Raw genomic sequence first — 14,807 nt, 5'->3', positions numbered from 1 at the left:
CCATGGTGGAGTAAGAACTGTGAAATTCTTTACAAATATTTTTCCCAGAAAAAAATTTATTGAAAAACTACTTCAAATATTTAAGAAAAATTAGATTTGAAATGTTTTTTTCCTAAATTATTTGATCAATTCTAGTGTGAAAGGTTTTCTAGGATGTGTCCTAAAAAAAAGAAAAGATTTAATAATATTGAGAAGACATTTTACAATTATAGAAAACATCTATTTTAATATCTTAGTGAATGAGTAAATATTGTTAATTTACATATACTACCAACATTATAACAAAACAAAGCGGACTGAAAATCTGTGATTTTACACTTTAATAATAGCAGCAAGTAAAATCTTGAATTGAACCCCTCCCCATCCCCAGCTCCACCTGCCCAGACCCGCTACAGGATTAATGTGTGTCTATTCATGCAGCAGCAGCAGCATATCTTACATTCTCACAGCAGCGTATCTGTGTGTCTGTTAGCAGCAGCAAGTCCATATTTGCTTAGCAGCAACTTAGCATGGCTAGTCAGCCAAGACCACATACATTAACATTGTCATATTCAATAACATGCTAAAACTATTTCGAGAGTTGTCATGATTGAAATGGATTTACACACCATTATAGTACAATTGCACAAGACGAGAGAGTGTGGTATAAAAACATCAGCTAATATCATAGATAAAGGTTAATAGTTGGGACAATGGTGGGAATGCCAACTAAAGAACGACCAAACTCTCTGAGACTGTGGCTGGTATAATAAAAGTAAAGGTGAGCCACAAATGCCTCTTTTTTAAAGCTGTCCTTGGTGAAGAACAGACTGTGGTCAACAATGGCACAAGCAAGACTAAAGCCAATCATTTGGTGCACACACTGAAAGTGACATATTGAGGGAGCTGGACTTTTCTGACATCAAATGGGACTTTTCCTCACAAAACTATATCTATATATCTATACTATATAAAGTTTTCTCTCGCTTTTTCCTAAATGGTTACACAATTCATAAGTAATTTGTAGCCTGCTGGGAATGCTTGACACGCATGACATTTTGAATGCTCGTGTTCAGTAAACATTAATTATCCGGACATTTTCAATTAAATTCCCTGCATTGTATATATTTGTTTGGTTACTGAATAATTAGAAATACATGCTGTTAATAACATTTTGCATCTCAAAAGTAACAGCGGAACAAGGACATCTTTTTAAACGTTTCATTTGTGCTACACTGTGTTTCCTGCCCTATAATAAAACATACGCTACAGTGAAAACTGTTAACATAATTGCTTTAAAATATAGCAACTGGCTATACTGATTTAATGTAGCAATATAAGGTAAATATTCACATATGACACAAATTTGACTCATAAAAATTAAATAGTTTTGTACATGGGATTCCCTTTTGATGTAGCGATTATGTTACTAAAATGACTAATATCTGCTTTTTTTCCTGATGATTGAGTCCATTTGTAGTTTGTTTCATATAACCTTCCATCACTGGTTCAATCTGGTTATCTTAAATGCCTGTGCCTTGTTTCGATCTGGCTTTGAATTTCAAGCCAGTGCAACACAATCCAAGCCTGATACACGGATCTTAAATGTCAATACTTCATTTTATATATCGTGCATAGAGGAATTAATTATGACCTGTATTATCATCTAAATTCGTTTCTAAACGTAACCTCGTTTCTAAATTGCAAACATTTAACCTTTTTTATTTATTTATTTATTTATTTATTCATTCATTCTTTTACAATTTTTTTTTTTTTTAAATCAAGATGTTTAGCAGGCCACTTTTTCTGGATAACTGAAAAATGAAATTTGAAATTTTGTGATATTGCCCTTTAAATGATAGACATATTGAAGTTCATGCTCTTGGACTGTGTGACAGACACACTTAAACTCTTTAACCACAATGCTATCATACATTGCTATTATCTGTAAAAGGCTGAAAACAGGCTGGAGACTATACATTCATTTAAAAAAACAGTGAAAAAAGTGAATGGAAACTTGGCTTGTGTGAGGACGGAGATATTGTCATCTGTCAGCGCACACACATAAACATAACAGGGAGTGACATAACAGCCTTTTTGATTACATGGTTCAAACAGGATTCATTTATCGATTGATTTATTATAAAATTATTATAAAATTAATAAAATAGTAATTATTCATTTATTTATTTATGTGGTAGCCCCTCAATGCCATGTATATCCATTTTACTTGGAGCCTGTAGTTTGAAAAATTAGATGTTTTGAAAGCTCAGATGTAACCTTTTTAAATGAAATTCAATGAATTTTCAGGCACACATTTTACCTATTCCTAGGAGTGGGCCTCCCGTCTCACTTCAGAGAGGTTGATCACACATCTGTGTCATGCATGATGCTTTAGACAGAAATCAGTGCTACATTTACCATTTGTTTACCTGGCTTCTAAAGTACAATATTGATTCATCTTTTTGATTAAAAATGGATTATTCAGAGTCATGATTTCACAGCAGTTCAGGGGCTAGTTGCATAAACATAGCCATTATATTAAGACAGTGTCTTAAGACTTAGTATGACCCACTAACATACTACTAGCGTTCCTACCCCAAAGCAACAAAATAAACTCATGTGAACATGTGCTCATGTGAACGCCACAACGTTTCTCACAGATTCGCGTTTAAAGTCTGTGTAGAGGGATTGGTGTCGTCTTAGCGGCCCCTAATTTAATAACAAATGATCATTGCGACGGAAGCAAATCAATCAAAACTAACTTCAGATGGAAATAACTTAACTCTGCTGTAAAGCCGAAACAATCTCTGTTACCTTAAATTATACGCTTATCTCTGTAAAGCTGCTTTGAAACAATCTACATTGTTAAAAGCGCTATATAAATGAAGATGACTTGACTTGACTTGACTTGACTAACAGTTAGTCAAGGGGCAACCAGTCTTACTCTTCGGTATCAGATTAGGCCAATCTAAGTTTTTCTGTAACTGACTTTAAAAAGATATGAACGGTCTTAAAGAAAAAAAAAAAGATGTCTAACTTGTAAGTATTAGCGGTTTATGCAACCGGCCCCCGGTCTGCATGTGTGTGTGTGTGTGTGTGTTGGTTTCTGTGTCAGAATCGAGTGTTCAGTGGTGAAGCGTCTCTGTGTTGGCATGAAGCAGGTAATCTGAGCTCAGCTCTGGAGAATCAATGCCAGTCTCTTCGGTGGGAAGCAGCTGATCTAGATCAGAGGTTTACTGGGGCCACTGCAGTGTTCAATACACACACTTATACTTGCCATCTTTAAACATGTGATTGTGCAAATGTCTAAATTTATTTATAAAGTTACCAGGATGGAATGTAAATCAGAGATTGCATTTTTAACCTATGTACTTTTAGTCAGGTCAAGATCACACAAAATGTGTGAGGAAAAAATCACCGGAATGAACGAATTTGCTGGCTATCTGAAGAAAAAAAAAAAAAAACATTGGTTCTGCACACATGTAGTGATCAGCCAACCTCTCTGGGGTTTTTAGCTGGCTGTTTGGAGAAGCTGACACTCACTGACATATTGCTTTGGAGGGTGACAAATGGTAGTACTAAAGTCTTCCATAGGGTCTGAGCAGCTGCCAACATCCACAGCGAAGAGCCTTAATCTCGCCTTCAAAACCTCAACAGTCATCTTTATTCAGGCCTCTGACTCGACTCACGTTTGACACCATTTTAGCATGTGTTGCTAGCGATGGATCACACAGTGTAAGGAGGATGCTTCGATGTGATGTAATTCAGGGTAATAAGCGGTGGTGAATGAGCTCGGCTAGGAGCCTTTATTGAGAATAATCCATCAGAGTGATCTGATGAGTACTGATAAATGATTAACCTAGGGCTACATGATAAGCAGCCTATTAAATGTCTCAGATATGTGATCCGTGAAGGGCGATATTACATACTGTCGCCTAGATCAACCCTCATACGTCAAGACAAACTTCATTACAGTGATGGAGCGCCATTGGAGAAAAGAGTGGAGGAGTTAAGAGGTAAAAGAGCACTGATATAGTGAACAGACCTCATTAAAACACTCTCATGCTTAAGACCAAAATATATAAAGTGCGAGAACAGGCTGACTTCTGTTAGAGAGAGGTTTTGTGTTACATTGATCAGTGTTTGCATCTTATTTGAACTCCGTTTGAAATTTAAAATACTAAATTTGGGTTGTGGAGCATTTTCAGAAAGAGTGTTGAAATTAGAGATGCATCAACTTATTGTTACACATCTAGCAGATTGGTTTCCTTTCTTCATCATTAATAATAGTTGATTTGGTCTCTTGCTGATTTGCATGGTAAAATGATATCGGTATGTTCATTCATCATTCATCAGAGCTACATACTTTGACACAAGCCACCTGTGCAATATCAGCCACACAACTCCAGCAAATCACAGTGAAAATGTATGGACTACATCAACCCAACCCCCTCTCTCCTCTCTCAGATGAAGCATTCAAAAGACGTACCGAATCTTGAGGAAATCCTAAAATATATGCAATTTGATCAAGGCAGGATTAAAAGACCCATTGTGCTTGTCAATAAGGTACGTGACAGCTCTGCGGTATCATATTGACTGTTGCGTATTAATACCCCATGTCCTATTGGTCCATCAGCTGATTGTTTGGAATGTAAATGATGTGGCTGATGCTTTGGTGACTGATGGATTAAATTCCAATTAATCAGTTGCTCCATCAGTTTCCCTCATTCCGATCAAATATCTCCTGAGTGCTAACTCTTCTTTCAGGGGTATTAAGAGAAATAAACACTTTGGAAGTCATTTTCATCAATCTATAGCAAATGCCAGTGACTAGATCTCTCTGTGTGTTTGTGAAAGATGAGGTATGATTTATAATGTGCTATGGGTTTAAAATCACAATACAAGTGGACATATTTTTCTACTACCTTTTGTACACTTCATTTTGAAAGGGAATTAAAATTTTTGCATTAAAGAAAGCATGACACCTTTGTTACATTCAATATTAGATTCGATGACAAGTGTGATTGCTAGAAATATCAATAGGTTTAATGTTTATTTACATTCCAAGCAGTGAATTATACTTTTATACATGCAGTATTTACATTAATATTAAGGCACCTATTTTTTATTTTTTATTATTTGGAAACATTTCACAAAAGGCTGTTAGATTTCAAAATATGAAGCTTTAGATACATTGCTAAAAAATAAATTAAAAAGGCCTGGTCACCGATTTCATACATCCACAAAAAATACTGAAAGACAGATCAAACCCTGTCTGACAAACAAGCCTGGTCAATTATACAAAATAAAATCAAGTATTCATAAGTAGAATGTAATGGGATATTCACTGACAGATTGAATAATTCAGTTTGCTTAGGTGTCTCTGGCATTAGTTTGTAGCTAATGGTTGCCTTGCTAAAAAATTCATGTGAAACAATGCTTGAGTGGAAGATAGGCATAATTATGCCTACTTAATTTACCTCGCTCTGGTGCAAATTAAATGCTCACTTCTAAAGAACGCTTGTCCATTTAAGCAGGTGTAATGTAAATGTATTGTCATTTGATTTATGAATTTGATCTCCGGCCCACTCGTCGCCTCTTCCCAATTTCATTCATAAATCTTTCATTGAGAACAATTACGCATTCAGCTTCTCTTCATAGCTGCATTATCTGACCTGAATACCCTTGTCACGGGTATGTAATGGACACTAAATATTCTGAAATGACCTAGTTAAAGTTATTCATCTAGTCAGACTGGAACATTTGTTGTCGTTGTTTTTTTATCGATGCCATTGCACTACAACTGAAGACTGTGGTCGTTCAGGCAGGATATCTGTATTTCACAGATGAGTAAAAGATACCTCTGTGTACTAAAAATATTCAGATCTTGATGGACATCATTTCATTTAATTATGTAATTTAGATTATCAGGATAAAAAAATAATCAAAAAGTGGAATTACACCTATAATTATCAAGTATAGTCTTTATTATGCATTATGTAATGCAAATCATATGCTTGAGTACGAACATACTGCAGTGTCATGTATAATTAGATGTAAATCAGCTGCGATGAGTGTGTGACAGCTTAACACACACACACACACACACACACACACACACAGCTTCCTATTAGCCTTAATAGTGCTGAGCGCTGGTGATCCCATCGATCTGGGGAATAATTCTCTATGAAACTGATGGATGGGGACAGCCATTGACAGAAAAGCTAAAGAGCACTTTGAGACGTCCCCTGTGAATAGCTATGATGGAAAATAGATTGTTGAAAAAAGATTTATGTTTGTATTCCCCAGCCACACAACACACACACACACACACACACACACACACACACACACACAGCTGTCCTCTGTCAGTTATTGTTTTTGTGTGGACACATCAATTGGGATTTCCTGAGTTAATGCTCATGGCAGGATTACGCTGTCAGATTTGCAATTGTCTGCAAAAATATGTATGTTTGCAACATGATCTCATGAGTATTCATTTGTGTTTTATGTAAAGTGTGGTTCTAGCACATACATTTACTTACATTTGCATAGACACTGAAACATGCAATACTGACAGCATCCAAAAAAAAAAAAAATTTTCAAATGAACACATAAATGGTTTATTCTATGGTATTTATATTTAGTTTTATTAATTATGTTTTCAATGCAATAACATTTATTTAACACAGGGAAGGGAGGGAGGGAAAGAAAGGAAGAAATGAAGGAAGAAAGGAAGGAAGTGTGGACGGGCTTGGGGGCTCTGGATGAGAACGAGGAACAGGCAGAGGAAGACACCAAGGAGAAAATGACCAGGTAGGAGATAAAGATGGAGGAGCCAGAGGGGGGAAGGGATGAGGAGAAGCTGCTGATTTGGATGTCCGAGGTGGAGCCAGAGCAATGATGGACCAAGGTGGAGCCAGAGGGACAAGGGAGCCCTCCGGAGTCTGAGGGATGGCAGTCCATGGAGAAGCCAAGAGAGTGTTGAGCCAATGTGGAGCCAATGGGTTGGAGGACCAAGGTGGAGCCAGAGCAATGATGGACCAAGGTGGAGCCAGAGGGACAAGGGAGACCTCCGGAGCCTGAGGGATGGCAGTCCATGGTGGAGCCAAGAGAGTGTTGAGCCAATGTGGAGCCAATGGGTCGGAGGGCCAAGGTGGAGTCAGAGGCTTGGAGGCTTGAGGTGGAGCTGAGGGATCCATGAGCCAAGGCGATTGGGAAGCCCCAGATAGATTTGTACAGCAGAGCGGACCCATTTGGGACCTCGCAGGGAGATTAAGAGTTGGGTCAGGTCTTCTGTAACAGTGGAAATCCCAGAAACGAGAGAGTAGGATCCATTGGCAGGTCTTTAATAATAATAATAATAATAATAATAATAATAATAAACAAGACAAAAAGAAAACCATATAACCCTGTACCCCAGGACTGGTTTCCCACTGAAGCTAAGCAGTGTTGAGCTTGGCCATTACCTGTATAGGAGGCGTCCTGGGAAAACAAGGTTGCTGCTGGAGGAGGTGTTAGAGAGGCCAGTAGGGGGTGCTCACCCTCTGATCTGCATTGGTCCTAACAGCTCAGTTTATCGATGGGGACACTATTCACTTTTCAAACCAATTCTAGATTAACCTAGGCATTATGCTGAATGCATAGATTCCAAATATGATTGCGTAATGTTAAACCGTCACCCATGCCTTCATATATAACTTAATAGATATGTCTGTATACATTGTTGTGTCATAAACAGCACTCATTAAGCATATATAGATATTAAAATAGATATGGAGACGATTAGTTCTATTCTGTCCGTTTTGTATAATGTGAAGATCTGTCCTTGCAAAAAAAAAAATTCCCTTGGAGATCATTCACACTTGTGGGTAAGAATGAGGGAGAAAAAAGCAGTTCCTGTGATTGGGCTGTATGTTAATGTTAACCCCCACACCTGTTTGTTCTTCACAATAGATTGTGATGTCTTCTCTGAGGCAAAAGACATCATCTGTGTGGTCAACAGAATTCTGAACACATTGAAATTAAACTTTTCCACATGTGGTGTGGAAAGGGGTTGTCATCCTGTTTGCTTGCTGGTCACTTTCAATGTGAATGACGTGATTTAAACAGTTGTCTGTGACTCCAGAGAAGACTGAAGATCAGTCCTCTCATGTTGCAGGTTTTTTTTTTTTTTTTTTGCAGCCATGTATTAAGACCAAGTGACCGTGAAATCCCTCTTTAGGAGTTCTTACTGCTATTTCTGAATATCACTCTTTTCCACATGAAAAAGAACCAAATTTGCTGTCTTAAACTTCGTGAGAATGTTCAGAAGTTCTACCAGAAAGACTCGGGAGGCAAAATAACGTAACAAGCATGCATTTATTAACAGCCCAGCAAGCAATTACTGTGATATAAAGTTTTTTGGCGTAGGCCCCGTCCGTAGCTCGCAATCTGAGGGTTCGGAATCTGCATTTCCTGCCTGAAGACGAAGGCAGCGGCAGCAGAGCCCCAAAAATAGGTTGAGAAAATAATTCCACCGGGACAGAGCCCACGCCCAAAGAACTGTAAAGAAAAAGTATACCCTCCAGCCATGTATCCTGTGGTTCCTAAAACATAAAAAGTAAAAAATGAGTTAACATGAAATAAGCATGACGAAACATAGAAATGTGGGCCACACAGAGACAAGGCCACAATGCCACAAGGCCACTAAAAGCCACACTGAGACGAGGCCATGGAGACAAGGCCACTAGGCCACACAGAACCAAGGCCACGATAGGCCACACAGGATAAGGCCACAGTAGGCCACAAGGCCATTAAAGACTACACAGAACCAACCCACGAGGGCCACAAGGCCATGATAGGTAACACAGGACAAGGCCACGATAGGCCACAAGGCCTAGAAGACCCACACAGAGACAAGGCCATGATAGACCACAAGGCCAATAATGCCACACAGAGACAAACCACTCAGAGACACAGAGACACATAGCCACACAGAACCTATGCCCTGAAGGGCCACACTGCCACAATAGGCACAAAGGACAAGGCCACGATAGGCCACAAGGCCTTGATAGGCCACACAGGACAAGACCACGATAGGCCACACAGAGACGAGGCCACACAGAGACAATGGCCACTAGGCCACACAGAACCAAGGCCGCTAAGGGCCACAAGGCCACAATAGGCAACAAGGCCTTGAAGACCCACACAGAGACATGGCTATGATAGGTCACAAGACCGCAAATGCAACACAGAGACAAGCCACTCAGAAACGAGCACACAGAACCTATGCCCAGAAGGGCCACACTGCCACGATAGGCACAAAGGACAAGGCCACGACAGGCCACAAGGCCATGATAGACCACACAGAACTGAAGCCACGAGGGCCACAAGGCCACAATAGGCCACACAGGACAAGACCACGATAGGCCACAAGGCCACTAAAGGCCACACAGAGACGAGGTCACACAGAGACAATGTAGTAGTCCTTTATTGTCATTGTAACCTGTACAACGAAATTTAAAAGTGCCAGACAGTTAAGTGCATCAATAAAAAATATCAATAAAAACATTAATAATCAACACATACTCCCCATCCTATTGGAGATACACACACATACCACCATTCATTCTGTCATAGTTATTGCACAATCTGACTATATAGTATTGTTTTAAGAATGTTTTTTTATGGCATTGAGGGTGGTTATTGCTGTTGGATAACAACTGTTTTTAAATCTGTTTGTTCTTGATTTGATTGTCCTGTATCGTCTGCCTGATGGCAACAATTCAAACAAGGAGTGACCGGGATGGAAAGTGTCTCTAATAATGCTCTGAGCTTTTTTAGCACAGCGAGCACTGTGGAGGTCATCCATTGTAGGGAGGGGGCAACCGACTATCTTCTGGGCCGTGTTAATGACCCATTGGAAAGCCTTTTTCTGGGCTACTGTGCAGCTGCTAAACCACACACATAGGCAGTATGTTAAAATAGATTCTATGGAGCACCTGTAGAAGGATAACAGCAGTCTCTGAGTGATGTCGTTTCTCCTGAGGACCCTCAGGAAGTGTAGTCGTTGTTGGGCCTTTTTTAGCACCTTCACACTGTTTACGCTCCATGTCAGACCCTCCTCAATGTGCACACCCAGAAAACAGAAGTCCGACACCTGCTCCACCCGATCCCCGCTGATGATGAGTGGTGCGATGTCAGTCTTTTCCCTCCTGTAATCAATCACCAGCTCCTTGATCTTTACAGTGTTAAGGAGAAGGTTATTCTCCCTACACCACACCAACAGGTGTTTAACCTCCTCTCTGTAGGCTGACTCGTCTGCTCCAGTGATGAGCCCCACAACTGTAGTGTCGTCCGCAAACTTCACTATGATGTTGTTGTGGTGGGTGGAGGTGCAGTCGTGCGTATAGAGAGTGTACAGCAGGGGGCTCAACACACAGCCCTGTGGGGAGCCGGTGCTGAGACTAAGGGCCGTAGATGTGTGATGGCCCACTCTCACCCTCTGGGTGCGACAAGTGAGAAAGCTTTTAATCCACATACAGGTGGGGTATGGAATGCCTAGGTCCATCAGTTTGTTCATCAGTTTTTCAGGAAGGATGGTGTTGAAAGCAGAGCTATAGTCCACAAAGAGCATCCGTACGTAGTTCCCCTGCTGCTCTAGGTGGGACAATGCAGCATGAAGGGCTGTAGCTACGGCGTCCTCTGTGGATCTATTAGCTCTGTATGCGAACTGGTGTGGGTCCAGGCTTTTTGGCAGGCATGATGTAATGTGACCCCGGACCAGCTTTTCAAAGCATTTCATCACCACTGGGGTGAGTGCAACTGGCCGGTAGTCGTTGAGGCTGGAAATATGAGGTTTTTTAGGCAGGGGGACGATGGTGGAGGACTTCAGGCATGGTGGGACTGTGGACTCAGCCAGGGACTGGTTGAAAATCCTCATAAAGATTCCAGCCAGCTGATCCGCACAAGCTTTTAGAACACGCCCAGAGATGCCATCTGGCCCAGCAGCCTTCTTCGGGTCCACGGCCTGCAGTGTGCGCCTTACCTCATGCTCAGTGAAGGTGAAGTTGCTGTGGACCGTGAGGTGTGGTGTCACTGCCATACTTGGTTCCACCTCAAAGCAGGCAAAGAAAGTGTTCAGTTCCTCTGCCAGCGAGGCCTCACCCTCAGCAGCTCCTAAGGTGGACTTGTAATTGGTGAGCTGTTGGACTCCCTGCCACAACCGCCTGCTGTCATTACTTCCCAGGTATGCCTCAATCCTCTGCCGATAATCCAACTTGGCCCTTTTGATGCCTCTTTTCAGGTCAGCCCGGGCCACAGTGTAGAGGGTCCGGTCACCAGACCTGAAGGCGGTGTTCCTCTCCCTCAGCAGCCGATGGACCTCCCGAGTCATCCAGGGCTTCTGATTGGGATAGACCCGGATCTGTTTTTCCATGGTAACAGTGCCTATGCAGTGACGTATATAACACAGTACACTGTCCGTAAACATCTCCAGATCTTGATGTAAAAACACATCCCAGTTGGTCCTATCAAAACAGTCCTGCAGCCGGTGGATGGCTCCATCAGGCCAGATTGTAATAGTTTTTGTGATGTTGGGTGTACTTTTCCTGAGGGGGGCATATGCAGGAATTAACAGCAAAGACAAATGGTCAGACTGGCCCAGGTGAGGTAGTGGTTTAGCCCTATAACCAAGTTTGATATTAGAGTAAACCTTATCCAGAGTTTTATTTCCTCTAGTTGTGCATTTAACATGTTGATAGAAATGAGGGAGTACTGATTTCAAGTCTGCGTGATTGAAATCCCCTGCTATAATGTGTACAGCGTCAGGAAATTTACTCTGTTGGCTAGTAATGCTGCTATGCAAATGACTGCTAGCCATTTTAGCATTAGCGTCCGGTGGTATGTAAACAGCTGTTATCATGACAACAGAAAACTCTCTCGGGAGGTAAATGGGTCTGCATTTCACAGACACATACTCCAAGTTTGGGGAGCAGTGACTGTCCACAGTTACTGTGTTAGTACACCAGTTGTTATTCACGTACACACACAGCCCCCCTCCTCTGCTCTTACCGGAGCTCTGCGTCCTGTCCTGTCGCTGCCCGGTATAGCCTGTTAGCTCCATCGCCGAGTCCGGGATAAGTGGGTGAAGCCAGGTCTCCGTGAAAAGCAGAATACAGCAATCTTTTACGGTGTTGTTGGTTGCAATCTGTAGCCTCAGCTCATCCATTTTGTTGACAAGTGATCGAGCATTAGCGAGAAACAGGCTGGGAAGCGGAGGTTTAAGTGGCTGCCTCCGTAGCCTGGCGAGTGGGCCAGCCCTGCAGCCCCGCTTCTGCCTCCTCTCTCTACGCCGCCTTCGCCTCTTTCCGGCGGGGATGATAATCCACGAGGAGCCGGGGTGCCGTGCTATCTCCTCCGGTATATTGTGTGTGTAGAGAAACTTGGCTGTAATATTCTGTTCATAACAGACTCCTATCTTAAGGAGATCGTGCCGACCGTAGACGTTATTGGCCTGACAGAAAACACTCAGGACATATATAAACACAAAAAAACAATGCAAACTGTTGCACCAACTGAGAGAGCACCGAGCCGCAGCATCTATGTGCGCCGCCATCTTAGCCCAGGGGCATTGGGCATTACTAGTCTGAATGTCCACTCAGACTAGTAATGCAAGCTAAAGACTATCGAACAGGATAGATGAGTAATATGTGTGAGCATGACACCACCACCAGTATTTGCATGAGGATAACCTTAAAGGGACTGTGTGTAGGAATTTCTCCCATCTAGCGGTGAAATTGTATTTTGCATTCAAACGAATAATGCTCTCCAGCGCCTCACTTTTTCAAATGCGCGTTGCATCTACGGTAGCCGTTATGTACCAAAAAGCTATGACAGGATGTCTTATAATAGCACTTCGAGTTTTTCTTCGGGTGAACAGGTTTGTTATTTAAAACAAACTGAAACTTGAAACAACGAAAAAAATAATGTTACAGTATCAATTACTGACTGTGAAAAACATTGACTATGGTAATTAGTAGTAATGCCTTCTTTACCCGTTATATTTTTTGAAGTACGTGCATTGTTAGATATCATCATCATCAGAGCCTTCTCTAACGTTACTTTACTCAATAGCTGCTATTCATCAAAGAGCCTGTTTAACTTTTAACTATAAATGTTCTACTGTCTATATAATAAAGTACACAACCAAGCAATGAAAAAAAAGCTTGTAATTAAGACCGTAACATTGACTTACCTGTCGAGAAAAAAGCAGGCAACTTCAGGGTCTCTTTTAAAAGCTTTCTCCTGCATTAGCTATCCCGACATTAACCATTGTTTTTGTAATCTCCGGTCACGTTTCCTTTTACGGTCTATTTTGGACTTTTTCGACGACGAGGACTCCTTATTCTGTGACTCAGAATATGTATGAATGAATATATGTATAAATAACCGTGCAGTGTGCATCCTTTTAAACCTGCCGCGGCAGTGACAAGCGCCTCTCACTGCTCTGCGCCCCCTGCTTCTGCTGGCTTCAGTCACGTGACGCTGGCTCTGAACGAAAACACGTTGTGGAAACGCGTTGGCCTTGTACTTTTTGTCCCTCTCTGCTATTATAGTTTTTCAAGATGGCGGAACTACATGGAAGCCTCCGTGGACCTACCCGTCCCAAGTATATAAAGATAATAAATTCTTCATTTACGAGGATTAGTCTGATCATTGGCATAGGTATTTGTACACCATTGAGGGCATATTTATGAATAAAAATATTGATTTTAGATAATAAAATACCTAAAAAGCTACACATAGTCCCTTTAATCGTTGCTGGAAAGAGCTTGCTGAGCTTCGTGGAGGATTTTGGAATCGAGTCTTATATAGAATTCGAATGCAGAGGAAGACCATCTGCCCAAAATCTTGATTGCTGATGTAGAAACACAGCGTTCAGCCGCTGTAGTGGCTGCCCCGATCCTGAAGGATTGTCCGGTATAAAGAGAGGGATATAGACTGCAGCTTTTGAGGACAGTAGCTAAATGAGTCCTGAACCAGGCCTTAGAGAGAGGTGCTCCGTTAGATAAGATAAATAGGGGGAACTAATCTGAAGTTCTAGGATGAATTTTCAGAAATTGAATCATGGATGAGAAGGGACAGAAACTATTGTTAATTTTGCTAAAATAAAAATTGCTAATGTGAAACCAGATCCTCGAGTCATTCTTAGAGTGCTTAAAAAAGAGAGTAAAGAAATTAGGTGAGAAACGTAAATCAGAAAAAGAAAGACCACGGGCAAAATCGGAGTGTTTAGATTCTGAAGTAAATTCCCCTGGATGCATGAGCCACGAAACGCTGTTAAAAACACGGCTACTATCTGAATATGAAAATAGGAAGAGAAGAGACCATTGCGGACGGGAGGTAATTAGCGGGGTGGTTGAATGGATTTCACTTTTCTAACTTTAGTTAGTGTGTAATGTTGCTGTTTAAGCATAAACAACATCTGCAAAGTTACAACGCTCAAAGTTCAGAGCAATGGGAGATTTTCATTTAAAGAAATAGCTTTTTAAGGACTACAACAAACGCTGGTAGGGACTACGCGACATTCCTCCTGCGTTAGTGACATCACAAACCCTAAAATTTTCATAAATCCTGCCCCCGGAACAGGATTTACACATTATCAAGACAGAATATGCTAATCAATGAATAGAAGATAACTACGCATAAGCTACATAATTTATCAACAAACCATTCAGAAATGTTGTCTACATGTTGACACTTTTTGAGTCTCTCCATCTTTGTCTGACTCCAGTTTGAACATAAAAGCTAAAAGTTTTGAAATTTGTCTGTGAGAGGTAATC

Source organism: Squalius cephalus (assembly GCF_949319135.1).
Source record: "Squalius cephalus genome assembly, chromosome: 15".
Lineage (NCBI taxonomy): Eukaryota > Metazoa > Chordata > Actinopteri > Cypriniformes > Leuciscidae > Squalius > Squalius cephalus.
Note: the sequence above shows the minus strand (reverse complement) of the source record.